Source organism: Corylus avellana, chromosome ca5, assembly GCF_901000735.1.
Source record: "Corylus avellana chromosome ca5, CavTom2PMs-1.0".
Taxonomy (NCBI): domain Eukaryota; kingdom Viridiplantae; phylum Streptophyta; class Magnoliopsida; order Fagales; family Betulaceae; genus Corylus; species Corylus avellana.
This window is the reverse complement of record NC_081545.1, coordinates 20,521,886-20,532,466: the sequence shown is the minus strand read 5'-3', so window position 1 is coordinate 20,532,466 and position 10,581 is coordinate 20,521,886.

Sequence of the window (10,581 nt, the reverse complement as noted above, 5' to 3'; positions counted from 1 at the left end):
GCTGAAGGCAAATCTATCACTGAACAATGGCAACACACGGAGGATCGACTCAAGGCTATGAGGGGTCAAATTGAAGTCCTCATTACCCAAGTATCCTACTGGTGTGGTCAATATGGGAATGAATCCGAAAACCCTTTTCTGGAAAGCCAAACGCAGGGACGTCAGCACCATGCGCAAGCTCATGCCAATAGGTGGGTGAACGAGTTCGAACACAATATTCCGGAATTCTACGGGGATCTACAACCCGAAGAATTTTCTAGATTAGGTGTTGGCTGTTGAAGAGGTTCTTAACTTCAAAGGGATGCTCGATGAACGACGAGTCTCTTTGGTGGTACGCACATTCCGGGGAAGTGTTGTTACGAGGTGGCAACAACTGAAGCAAAATAGGGTGCGGCAAGGCAAATTAAAGATCAATAGTTTGGAGAAACTATTGAAATACATGTAAGTCACCTTCTTGCCCCATAAGTATACCATGGGCCAAAATTCACAGAATTGGAGACAAGGGTCTATGGCTATGACAAGAAAAATAGATAATTCCTACCAAAAAAAAAAAAAAAAAAAAAAAAAAGGTGTTTAGGGAAACATGGGATGAGGCGGAGAGTCCACGACAGGCCAATTTGACCATTACTCACCAACCTCAAATCTGTCTATCCAATCTATATGTGGAGAGGCAAGGTGAGTTCGTTGATGAGGAGTTCCTAAAATCTGAGATCCTTAATTAATGAAGAGTTCAAGTATGATGATGTTGAAGATCCTTCACAAGGGTTCGTGGATTGAGATTCCCCACCAACCTATGATGACAATGTCGATGAGGAAGATCCCATTAAAAGACCTTTGTCATCTAACCTAGAGGGAAAGTACAAAGAAGAAGGGTATTCTCCTATGTTTGACGGCATCTACCCCGAAGAAGATGACCAATTAGAAGAGGAAGAGCCCACGGATGACATCGCCGATTATGAAGAGGTTGATGAAGACTTTTCAGGTGAAGTGCCTAATTCTAATGGTGAAGAGGGTGATTATGTTGATTTCCTTGGTGTTGAAGATATTTTAAATTCTCCTAACAATGATTAAGGTGAGTTTTATGCGGACAAGAAAAATTATATGTTCACAAGGGAAACAATGGCTGACCCATTTTTGAATATTTTCATGGCACGTGGAAGGGAAAAGGAACAAGAGAAGTACGGCAAATCCGAAGAATTGTCAAGTGGTGTGTGGGGCTTTCCAGACAAACATCGAGGTATGTCGATGATGAAGAGTATCTCATCTATTGTGAGGTGTCGTCTTATCTTGATCTTGAGGAACAACGAGTAGAATGAGTTAATTGGACATCCCAAGGACTGTGGAAAGAACTGGCCGAATTCGAGGATGAATTCTCTCCAACGTGGGGAAAATGATGTAGATCAGATAGTCAAACAGTAGCCCCCATTCTGCGATCAAGCACACGACTGAGCGCACCCGTGTCTGGTACTGCGCTCGTTACCCATGTGACTGCAATTGAGCGCACCCGCGTCTAGTACTGCGCTCGATCCTCCCTGTGACTGCACTCGAGTGCACACGGGAGATGTTATGTTATTTTTGCATTTTATTGCCTTAAACCGACTTTATTTTGTTATTATATTAGGGTTAGGATTTTGAGAGTCTATATTTCGTGTTTTATTAGGTTTAAGAGTCTTGGGGGATATAAATACATGCTTATAGCCTCTAGAAAATCAATTATTGTTTATTATTGATTTTGATTAATGAGAATACTCAAAGTTGAGTTTATTCTCCTTTTCTTTCAAAACTTAGAAAGTATCTAGCTTTTCAAGAAGAATTCTTAGATCATTAATAGACTCAAGATTTAGAATTACCTATCCGTTCTCTTATTGTTGTTCTTCGCTGCAACCCACCAAGTCGAACTACATCACATTCCAATATGCTTAAAGCATTCACGGCAGCTTCCTTCTCATTTTTTCTAAATTTAGAGAATAAAACTACTTTTTGCTTCCTTATTCAAATACACTCCACAATAGCTTCCCTTTATATTTCCCTATAACATTAAAATAGTATTTTTTTTAAAAAAACTTTTATATTCATTTATTTTGCATAGGAATGTGTGATAGGATTAGGGCTGGGTATCGGTCGGTTAGGACCGGTTAATGGCCTTATCGGTCGGTTAACCGATAAGCTATCGGTTAACCAAATCCTAACCGATTACCGACCGATAAGAAGTGTTAACCGAAAATTATCAATAATCGGTTAACCGGTCGGTTAATCGGTCGGTTAAATCGGTTTGGGCTTTTGTGGGCTTTTTATTGGACTTTTACTGGTTGTTAATTGGGCTAAAAATTAATTGTTTTGTAGGTCCAAATACATTTTGTTGGGCTAAAGCCTAAAATAACTTATTAAAAATTAGTTATTTTAGAGTATATTTTTGGCTAAAATACCTTATTGAAGCTTTTTTTTATATTGATCCACTACAATAATAAAAATAAAATTCTAAAAAATTAAAAATTAAAATAGCTTATCGGTCATATTGGTCATATCGGTTTTTCGATAAAAAATTTTTAACCGACTGATAAGCTTATCGGTATAAAATTTTTAACTGATTACCGACCGATAACTATCGGTTACGGTTAATATCGATTCGGTTAAAGTCGGTAATCGGTTAATCTGTCCACCCCTAGAGGGCAGAAAATGTATTTTTATGATTATAATAAATCATGTGAGTTACTACTGTAGAACCCAAGTTCAACTGTAACAATCATAATGTATAAGAGCATTCACAATGGAGGAGCCAAATTTTTATGCAAAATGGCTCCTCAAAGCTCACTATTATCTAGTTTAGCTAATGAATTTTTAAATGCCTCTACATCCGATTAACTATATTTCTATCTATTCTACCAAAATAATATTTTATTTTTATTTTATTAATTTTAATTCAAAAAACCATTTTCATCAGAAAAAAAATACCAAAAACAACCAATCACCTCTTAAAAAGTGGCAAAAGATTTGGGAAAAAGAGAAAACAGGTGAGTCAAACAATAAAAAATAAAATTGCTCGATTGAAAAGTGCTGCTACATTTTTTTTTTTTTTTTCTCTCTAATCCAATGTAAGGGTTTTTTTTTTTACAAATTCGAAGAGCCATTTTAGATAAAAATAACATTTAGCTCTTTCATTGTAAATGCACTAAGAAAGGTACAGGGAAGCTGCAGTAGATGAGTTTTTGTGATTTTTTTTAGATTTTTCCTATATATAGAGAAAGAAAGCAGTTTTAGAGTAGTTGTTGGCCGTGAATGCTTTCAATCTTAAATTTGATTAATGCACCTTAACGATCTGTTAAAAGGATAGCAATGTTCTCAATTTTGTCCTTCAAAAAAAATTTAAAAAGAGAAAATCCTTAAAAGTTCTCAAAAAGACGAAAGACAAAAAAGAAAAAAAAAACCCTAACCCACCTGGCCCACGACCACGCCATGGGTCACCTTTCACTAATTTGCCATTGCCCAAAGTGTCATAGTTTGCATAAACAAATTATAAACTATTATTTGTTTATCATGTCCTAAAAGCCGTTTAATAAACTTAAATTACATTACCCACAGATCTTGCAACAATTAAATATATTTCTTCTGTTTGTAGAATCATAGCATCTTTTTACAAATGTTCAATGAGATTACCTTTGGTATCTTTCACGAATTTGCTAATTATAGACATGTTCACTTCACCTATCCTAATCACTGATTAAATATGGATTATAAGCAATTGGCACCATGAGGCTGTTTTTACTTTTACTTTTCTCTAACATTCGCCATTTTTTTTAAGGGACACGTTGATTTGTATTTATATAACCCGCACAATGCGGGATTTTTCATTACAATTTAATTATAAAATTTAAAAATATTATAATCATACTTTTCATAAGAATTATCAAATTTACTATTCATAATTGCAAGATAAAAACTTGAATTTTGCTTAATCAAAACATTAATCTAAAATTAGAAAAAATCTCTAATATTGTTGGTGTAATACTTAATTATATTTCAATACAAATAAAACTCAAAATTATGAACATTCGAAAAAGTAATTTGGTGTAGAAAAAAATATGCGCGAGATTCTTTGTTATAGTTTATTTTCAAAATTTAAACACATCTCTATCGAACTTTTCATTATAGGTTGTAAAAAATAAAAAATAAAAAAAACTATCATGCCCTTTTAAATAAAAAAAAAAACATACTAATTAATGGTTATACACCAATATATTACTCAACATAATGACACACAATCATACAGAGAACATTGTATAGATGTATAAGTCGCATAAAATTTTACTATATATCATAAGGCCTTTAACTTTAATTTGTTTAATCCATATAAATTAAAACATGTTAAAATCTTTATTCCCATATGTATAGTTTAAAATGAAAATATAAAGAAAAAAAATAGCGAAAAGAAAACTTGGATTGCAATTATCGAAGTATTAATAGAAAGTTAGTAAGAATCATTAATATTATAAGTGTTATACTTATTATATTTCATACAAATTATAAACAAATATAATTATGAGCCTTAAAAAAAGTACATAGCAAAATAATAAAAAATATTTCAGTCAACAATGCAATCAAATAATCATCCTATATTATATTCAATCTTAATTATCTCCTAGGTGTTTCGAAGTTCATTTTTTGTATAATAATCAAATAAATTTTTGCCTTCTTTTTCTTTCAAAAGCATAAAAAAAAAAAATTAATAAATAAAAAAAGCATAAAAAAGTACTTTAAGAAAATATCTGAAAATTCGGGTAAATCATACAAATAAACAAAAAATATTGTAAGCGAAAAGGCCTCGGATAAATATCAAATAAGAAGCATGTTATATCGAACAATTAATGATTTTATAAACTAAAGGACATTAAGCAAAAATAAGCCCCAAGATGATCGTTGTGATTTTACACTTTGGTTTGGACATCGAATTTTTTTTTTTTTGATAAAAAGAGGCTCTTATATTAATCAATCATCATAGAATGAGTACAATGCTGGTATAGCCATCCATCCAACAAACTCCAATTTCTCCCTAATGGCCTTGACAGACAATAGGTAGTGCCACCACAAAGGCTACACCCCCCTATTATCCTCATTAGTTTCTGCGAAATTAGAGCCTGGACAGATACACAGAATAAACTAATACACTTATTCTTCTAGATCAATTTGCTCCAAACTAATAACTTCCCTCAACCAATCAGGCGGTGCATCACGCCATATTTTATCAACCGCATACAAAGCCGCAAACCGGGATAAGAGGTGAGCTGCTCTATTCCCGTCCCTGCTAATAAAAGTGAACTTCCAATTAGAGACGCCATGTAATTCAGCACATATATCATCCACCACATGACCCAGACTGCTCATATCCCAGTCCGTTGAATTAATGGCGTCCACAGCCACTCGTGCATCCCCTTCAAAATGAACCCTCGACAACCCTAGGGATTTGCAGAAGTGGACAGACATGAGTGCCCCCGTTAATTCTGCTCCCAAAGGAGAAAGCACGCCCGGTCTTGAGACACATTTTGCAGCAACCAGATGTCCCCAACTATCCCGGAGAACTAACCCAAATCCCGTGTAGCCCCAAGAGTTATTGAGAGCTGCGTCCCAATTCATCTTCAGCCACCCAACAAGTGGAGCCATCCAGCGTGATGGTTGTTCGGTCCGTGAGGGTTGTTCCACAATGCTCATCGGGGCTGGGTCTTCCGTGACAGTAGCAAGTTGATAGTCAGTGATGGCATTTTTGGTCAGGCGCAGCAACACTGATGGGTGCGTAAAAACTCCCCCGTGTACTACTTCATTCCTCCTCATCCAAATCCTCCTGGCTAGCCCAACAAACAATTTCACTTCATCAGATGAGCATTTGACATCGAATATCTCGTAAGATGCTAATCATATGTATGTAGTTAACGCAATTAATAGTATAAAGAAAATGAATAGATATGATTTAAAATGAATAGTATATGCTAATCATTTGTTCCTATAAGTATATATTATTTAAAATGAATAGTATAAAGAAAAAAATTAGCAAGAATAATACATGGATTATAATATAGTTAACGCAATTAATAACGCTAATTAATGACATGTAGATTATATTGAAATATAATTAACGCAATTAATTATGCTAATTAATGAATGGTTTTTTCTTAAAAAAACTTTGAGAATCCTAAACGTATTAATATACATATTAAATTTACTAAACATATTAATACATAATAATTTGATTTATATTATTTGTTTCCTTATTTGATTTGGACATTAATAATACTTAATTTATTAAATAATTTATATATGGAAAACTCTTGAAATATAATTAATGACTAGTTTTTTAAGAAAAAAATCGGTTCACTCTTAAAAAACCGGTTTAAAAATTATGCCTTAAAAAATCGGTTTAGCCTTTAAACAAAATGGGTTCATGCCACATGTCACAATTTTAAGACACTTCTGGGAGGGGTTTTGGCTTTTATATATATATTTTTACAAATGATTTCTTCGGTTTGTAAAATCATAGTATCTTTTTTACAAATGTTCAATGAGATTACCTTTGGTATCTTTCACTAATTTGCTAGACATGTTCACTTCACTTATCCTAATCACTGATTAAATATGAATTATAAGCAATTGGCACCACGAGGCTGTTTTTATTTTCACTTTTCTCTAACATTCGCCATTTTTATTTTATTTGCTGCACACATGTTAAGAAGCAGATTGTCACTTAAGGCAACAGGGCAAAACACTTATTTTGGATGCTAAGTTTCACTTTGCATGATGGTTCTCATTTAGTTTTACTACCTTCTCTCTCGCCAACTTCTGTCTCTCGAGCTTCAATTTGATTGTAGACATCTGGTTTGACTTAACACGTGGAATATTTAATTGAAATTTGAGGTAAACTAATGGAGGTAAGATTCTATCCTAGGATCTTTGGCTATGATACATTGTTACATTACAAGTTATTCCAAAAACTTAAGATAATAGGAAGAAGTAAATTTAATAACTTAATCATTACTTTAACACTATATACCAGAACTACAATTGGTTTCGCTAATTTGACACAATTTCTTAAAATAATTCCCAAGAAACTTTGTAGTGTTCAATAGTTTGTTTCCAGAAAGAGAAAAAAAAAATGGTTGGAAAAGGGCCATTCATGGACTAAAACTGTGTAGTGTTCAACTTTTCCACAAACTCATCGATTGTAGTTTTCAAGAGCCTGAGTTGATTGTCAAGCCTTGTGATAAAATAATTATAGGATCACCAATAAAGCAAAAAAAAAAAAAATAGTAGAATAGAAAATAATAATTAGTACACAAGACACCAAGATTTAAGTGGTTTGACTTAACAAACCTTTATCCACTAGCGAAGACGATTCAGGATAAATTCACTAACAAAAGGTAGAGTACAAAAAATAGTACAAATAAACCACTCAAACTCAAAAGCCCAATACACCCAAGCTCATTCTCAAATAAAAGAGAATTAAATATAAAAGAGAAATTTTCCCTTAATTCTCTAATAGCTTGCCGCACTCTTTTTCACACATGAAGTTACTGCCTCTGATCTTATTTTTCTTACACCACGAAGCTGCTGCCCTCTTTCTCTATCAAAATGACCGAATGGTTAAGTCTTCAATACATAGGCTAAGGCTTCCAATAAGTGATAGTCGGTCAAGGAAAAAACTTGTCCATGAAGTTACATTTAAAGAGACAAAACAGCATCCAATAATGACTTGTGAAGTACAAGTCAATCACGACATCTTGCGAATCTTCGCTCAAGTTTCACTCAATTGTCAAGTTTTTTTCTATCCCTCTATTTCACTCTCATGCATTATTGTTTGAAAAAAGACACGTTAATTATTGAATTTTAGGCTTTAGCTAGCTACGATGAACTTGATATGGGAGTTGGGGCAATGCATGGGAGCTTCTAAGAAATCACCAGAAAGAGAACCATTATATCTTGCTTTTGTTACATTGTTAAAGTAGACAGGGTACAACTTGGGACATCAAAACCAGCACTGGCATCTACTATAACTTGTTTTTATCTCAGCTTCATCCAATGAGAGGCCCTTATGCTGAATTGTTTCACTCTCTTAATATGCACCCTTCTTTATTAGAGTTACATTTAAGTTATCGTCATCTCTCCATGTTGATTTCTCTTGTGCTTTCCTATACTAGCTGATAATATGATTGCTTGCTGCCTTGCCTCTAACGTAGGCTAAGGCTTTGCATATATAATTGAGTTTGTTACAAAGAGATAGAAGCAAAATACAATTTGAAACTAGTCTATATTTATGAGTTATAAGTATAAATGCTATACAAGATAACAAGACTTATCTTATTATTTGAACTATCTATCATTTGAATTGTTGTGATCTTCAACATCATTATCTTGAGAAGAGGTTGATGAGGAGATGTCTCTAACACGCCCCTCAAGCTCAGCGGTAATGGAGTGAAGTTGAGCTTGTCATGAAGAAATCCGAATCTAATTGAGGACAGTGGTTTTGTGAAAATGGCTGCTAGCTAGTCTTTGTTGGACAAAAAACTGATGGCGAGTGTCTTGCGAGCGACCATGTCACGTACAAAATGAAAATCGATCTCAATGTGTTTAGTGCGTGCATGAAAAACCGGATTCGAAGATAAATATGTGGCTCCTATGTCATCACATCACAAGGTAGGGGCTTGTGTGAATCTCAGACCAAGTTCAGAACATAAAGAGAGTATCCATAGGAGTTCAACTGTTGTGTTTGAGAGTGCTTTGTACTCGGCCTCTGTGCTAGACTGTGCAACTGTCTATTGTTTTCTGCAACTTTATGAGACCAGAGTTTTTCCAAGAAATACACAGCAACCACCAGTGGAGCGATGATCATCCCAATTGCCAGCCCAATCAGCATCTGAGTAGCCCTGAATTGAATTTGAGGGTGAGCTGTGCAACTGGAGACCAAATTGAATTGTGTGTTTGAGGTACCGAAGCAGCCGCTTGACCCATTGTCGATGGATGTCTGTAGGTTTGTACATAAACTGAGATAGTTTGTTCACATAAATATTGTAGAGCTCCAACTGTGCTATGATATAGTGTTGGATCTGAAAACAAACTACCTTCAAAGGCTGAGAGATGCGTGGATGTGGCCATGGGAGAAGTTGTTGGTTTTGCCTTAAACATTTTTGTCCTCTTCAGAATGTCTAGAATGTAACGATGTTGGGATAACAAAACACCACGAGAACAGGGAATTACTTCAATGCCTAGGAAAAAATTTAATTTTCCCAAATCTTTGGCAGCAAATTCAGTGTGAAGATTTTCAAGTAGCTCAGATATAGCAGCAGGTTTAGAAGAAGTAATCAGAATATCATCTTTGTATTTAAGCACAAACATGGTATACATTTTACACTTGAAAATAAACAAAGATGTGTCTGATTTTGACCCATAGAAGTCGAGACTGAGCAATTTGTTGCTAAGTCTGGAGAACCAAGCCCTGAGGGCTTGTTTTAAACCATATAATGCTCTTTGTAACTTGTACAAATGAGATGGAAATTGAGGGTGTACGAACCCAGGTGGCTAGGACATATAGACTTCCTCAGATAAATTTCCATGTAAAAATGCATTTTGAATATCAATCTGGTTTATTGGCTAGCCAGCAGAAATAGCAACAGAGAGCACAATATGTACCGTTGTGGGTTTAATTACTGCACAGTAAGTTTCTCCATAATCGATTACAAGCTGCTGATGAAAACCTTTTGCTATAAGCCTTGATTTATAGCGATCAATTGAGCCATTCGCCTCCTTTTCAATCGGAAGACCCATTTGCACCCAATAATGTTTTTGGTTGTCGACGGCGGAACGAGTACCCACGTTTGGTTCCTGAGAAGTGCATCAAACTCCACATTCATAGATTTCCTCCAATTTTCGTCTTTGACAACTGATGAGTAGCAAGTGGGTTCAACCAAAAGAGGAGTGGATTCGGCAATAAGAGCTCGAGGAAGAGGATACCAAACAGTTCCATCGGTAAATTGTTTTTGGTTTGGAGATGTGTTTGGGACGAGTGATCATTGGATGGAAAGAGTTGGATTGGGTAGAGGTGGGTGAGGGTGATTCGGTGGGTATAGCAGATTGTGAGAGGAAAAAAGGTGAGTCAATGGATTCGGAAGAATCTGGAGGGGATTGTGAGTAGGTGGGTAACGTGGGTGAAGGTGATGCAGTGGGTGAAGATGGGTTACTTGCTAACGTGGTTGAGGTAGAGTTTTGGTTGGATTCTAAGGATGGATTTGTGGGAGGATAAGATGGGCCAACTGGAAAGGAATTTGGTTAGGGAGAAGGGCCAATCCTTTTGATTTTGTGTGGGTAATTTTGAAGGAGATTCAATTGCACAAGGAAAATTTGATTCATTAAAGCGAACAGATTCTAGAAATATAAATTCTGCCAGTGGATAAATTTAGGCATTTGTATCCTTTGTGTAAAGGACTATAACCTTAAAAAGACATTGAATAGAGCGAGCTTGAAATTTGTTAGAGTTATATGGACGAAGGTTTGGCCAACATGCACACCCGAAAGTGCGAAGAAATGTGTGATCGGGAGTGCATT